Genomic DNA, 4,636 nt, shown 5'->3' with positions numbered 1-4,636 from the left:
CATACACAACAAATAACAAATGTAAATAACACGTAGGTAGTTAAGAGTAAATAAAAACACAGAACATATACGCAAAACTTATTTAACAAGAATAGAGAAAGGAATATTGTCAGTCACTTCCTCCTAATCCGTAGTTCATTTATGTTCGGATGGAGTTTCTAGGAAGCGAGATCCACAAACAAAGACGCAGATGCACGTTTAACGTCTCGTGGTGACATCGAGTCTTAAAATGAGACACTTCGACTTCGGTGGTTTACATGCCAAACAAAAAATAGAACATGAAAAGTAAGAGAGTGATTTAATTCTCAAAAGTGTATTTTAAGTAAGTAGACAAAGCTACAACAAATAATTTAAAAATTAAGCAACTCCATACCATTCATAACACAACACAACGTTTTTGAACACGCACAGAAACATTTACTACTTCAACAACTTGTCAAGAATCAATAGAGTCACATTTAAACCATAATTTTAGCCAAAATAGAAATATTAAGCTAATTAACTAGCTTAAACATGGTATATAATCACATACCTAATGTTTAACTTTATGCAAATAATTAACAGAACAATCTTTTAGCTAACAGATTTCGACAAATATTCAAGAGTTTAGAACTCCTTTATTTTAATGATTAAACATAATGTTGTGCTGCAATAATAGTTTAAGTACGCATGATTCATAATAGTATTTCTATAATTAATACCAACTTTCAAACTAGAACTATTACAGAGAATTAAACAGGAACTTGTATGTATTACTTGTAAAATTCAAACAAAGCAAACAGACTAATGTAACCTTCATAGTTTCCATACATCAATAAATCCTAACATCACTGCCATGGCTGAAATAGGGAGTGAAATCTGGAGAGAACAGGAAAGGAGGAAAAAGATAAGGAACTAAGAAACGTGAAATAAAGTAACGACAATCATCTTAAAGAGGATGACGACAATGAAATAAAGTAACGACAATCATCAATACTAAGATTCTTATAAAAGACAAAAGAAAAATACAACGAAGAAGACATAATTAAATTTCTAAATTAATACATTACTTCTATCATCGGAAGATGTATGAGAAATGCAAAAAGATTTATGTATCACTCCTTGTTTTTCCATCCAAAATTCTCAAAGGGAAATTAAACAATTTCTTTTGATAACTATGATGCATGCAATACTTGATAACAAATGTGGACCTTTTAACTTGCTCCCAAGCGGAGCAAGCCTGGGTTCAAGATTGAGCTCATGGTGGAAATTCTCGTTATTTATATTAGGATTTTCTAGGTTATCTTCATTTGACATTTAAAAATTAAGTTGGGCTTTAGGGCTGTGATACATCCTCGCCGCGTTATCACATGCTCTTGCTGCCGCTTCTTTAGTATCAAAGGTCCCAAAGCATGCACATACCTTTTGGATGGGGTTTGTAATATCAGCTATGTGCTTCCCCTTTGGCTGCTTCCTTACACCCCTATATCAAACCTCAATTTGTTATAGTCGTTGTCTTCATAGTTGTAACGTTGTTTTCTCTCTCTGCCATTTGAAAATATTGAATGAATTTTATCTGAAAATACAGAAGGAATATTTTGTATATAGAGAGACTCAATGAGTTAAATAAAAGTCTGGTTCATATAGTCGTTTGGCAGGGGGATACATTTGCTCTAGTAATGATTTTACAAGACATTTGAGTTGTTTTAGTAAAATAGACTGTACATGTAATTAAGTTGCTTGAAAATAAAATTTGTGACTTTTCTAAATAAAATAGTAGGAATAATAAATCTCATTCCAAGCTCATTACTCGTTAGGTTACCTGTAAATATTTTGGGGTGATATTTTTTAATTTATTTATCAAATAAAAAATAGGTAATAAATACTAAATTGCCATATTTTTCAAAACAAAAAAAAATTCATCCTTGAACCAAATACATTCTTAGTTAAGCAATATTTTTATGTTTTATTTTGATAGATGTGAATGATATATTCACATTTAATTTAATTTTATCTCTTAATACATGACTAACAAATTGCATGTTTTATTGAGTATCTTTTTCTATTTTTCCAACGGACAACGCCCCACCCACCCTCATCAAATAAAGGGAAAAAATATATAATTTTTTCCTTCTTGTTTTTCAAATGTTTACTCAAGTTAATAAAATAAGGAGATCGAAAAAAGAGTTTTAAAGATTTTTTGGGGAAACACTAATTCATTTACAAATATTGAATTTCATTTTGCATTTTGTATTTGATAGGTTAAAACAAAATAAGATTTGTAAAAAAAAAAAAAAAAACAAGTTTTGTAAAATTACAAATAATATTTTTTAATAATAAGATATCTTGACTATGTACAAGTAAACTATTATTATGCATTTCCTAATTCAATTTTGAGGATTACATTTCCACTACGTTTGTTCTACTTGATGGTGTTACCTTCTTTCTTACTTATTTGTTTGAGTTGCAAAATGATTTTTTTAATTAAAAGAGGTGATTTTTTTTTTTTTAGGATTAAAAGAGTTGAGTACTATAGTTAGTCTTGTGGTGACTTTAATAGTTGTTTGTCTAGTTAACTATATGACTATTAATTCTTTTTGATGATCTAAAATTCAATAAAAATAAATAAGAGCTTACTACCTTAAGATGAAACTAAAAGATAAATTACAACCTCCAAAGGTTGGACCATAAAAATTCATCGAAATATAATTCTATATAATATAAAAACAAAAGACAGAAAAATGATACATTGAAGAAGACATAATTAAGCTTCTAAATTATTAGCATTTTTCGAAGTTATCCTCATTTGTCGGAGGAAAATTAAGTTTGGCTTTAGGGTACTCGTGATACATCCTTGTTGATGTGTCATAGGCCCTTACGGCTTCTTCCGTTTTTTGAAAGTACCAAGCCAGACCATACCTTCTGGATGGGGTTTGTAATCTCATCTCCATATATGTCCCCACGACCTCTTTCTCACACCTTTATACCGCACCTCGTTTGGTTATCAAAAAGAATATTTTCACTAATCATAAGTTTAAAATCAATCAACAATACTCAAAGGTAACTGAATCACTAAAAGAGAATTTTATTAATTTAGTTACAACATAATCTTTAGTTATAACAATATTTTTTTAAAATATAAGTAAGGTGACATGTGGTGTAACCTTGTACCTTCGTGTTATGGTTTAAATCAATGTTATATTCTTTTTATTATTTTCAAGTTCTTGTTTAGATTAAAAATCGATGACATGTATTAAATTTAATGGCTAAGATTTAATTGATTAATTAAAATAAATCCTTAATCATGATTTGTATAATAAAAACATTATATGTTAGGGAAAAAATATCTCTTTCTTCTTTTTTATCTTTCACGCGGATTATCTTTTTTCATTCCCATTTTATGTTATTTTTATTTGAAACTTTCTCTTTTTAACATTTATCCTTCATGTATTTTCCTTTTCCGATCAAACAGCCAAACAACAATTCATCTAACAAAATTTGGAAGCGGCAGAAAAATAGAATGAAGACGATAGAAATTTTTTAAATTAATATTACAGAAGATACATATACAAATACTGAAATGGTACAACATGCCACATTCCTATTTACAAAAACATTTTTTTTAAAAAAGGTAGAATTTATTTATTAGAATTTTTTCCTTATAGAAACCATCCACCCAGACTTTCACCTTCTATAATAATGGGGGCATGCGATCTTCGATCACATGTTTCCTGGTGGTGCAAGGCTGAGCTCAAGATTTGGAGGCTCAGCACTAGCGGTTCGAGGCTGAACGGGGCCGACACCCATGAAATCTAGAGTTTGCTTTTGGCTGCTCGTCTTTGGAAGAGGGATTTTGATGTTATGTGGAGAGTGACACATACATATTTGTATCTTTCAGCTTTTGTGAAATTACAAGTCCGGTTGTCTTCTTCTATTTTACTACATGCCACACCCTCCTCCACAAAAAAAGATAGCTAAAAAAATTTCCTTTGGTTATTTGTCCTTTTTGTTCTTAGAAAAATCATCAAAATGTCCTTAAATAGTATGAAATTAAATTAAAATGGTTTCCATAATACTTAAGTCCAAATATATTTTTATTATGATTTAATTAGATCAAAATCTCCTTTTTCTTAGTAAAATTGTTTTTCTTGATAAAAATATTGTGAAAAATCCAAAATGCAATAGGATAAAGAGTATTGTGAAAAAAAAAAATTACAATATATTTATTAGCCAAAAAAAATATATTTTTTACCCAATTAAGTAATAATAGATGTATTTTTGGATTAAATTACTTGTAGCAAGGACATTTTAAACTAAACAATTCATGAAAGACATTTTTGTTCAATTTAACATAATTTAAGGATATTTTTTTACACTTTTCTATTTATTTTTCTATTTTTACTCTACTCAAGAATATAAGTAGGGATAACGATGAGGCAAGTTGAGCTTAACCTTTAAAATTTTTAGTCCACCCTCTTTCACCCTGCCCCGCATAACATTTTTTTTCATTTTCAACCTGCTCCACCCCGCCCCGCATAGACTCGCTCTGCATAAATCCCACCCCCATAATTTTTTAATATTTTCTTTTTCTAGTTAAGTTTGATACTAAAAATAAAATTCATAAATATGAATTCATTTTTTCATTAAGTTTTATTAA

Source organism: Solanum stenotomum, chromosome 12, assembly GCF_019186545.1.
Source record: "Solanum stenotomum isolate F172 chromosome 12, ASM1918654v1, whole genome shotgun sequence".
Classification (NCBI taxonomy): Eukaryota; Viridiplantae; Streptophyta; class Magnoliopsida; order Solanales; family Solanaceae; genus Solanum; species Solanum stenotomum.
Note: the sequence above shows the minus strand (reverse complement) of the source record.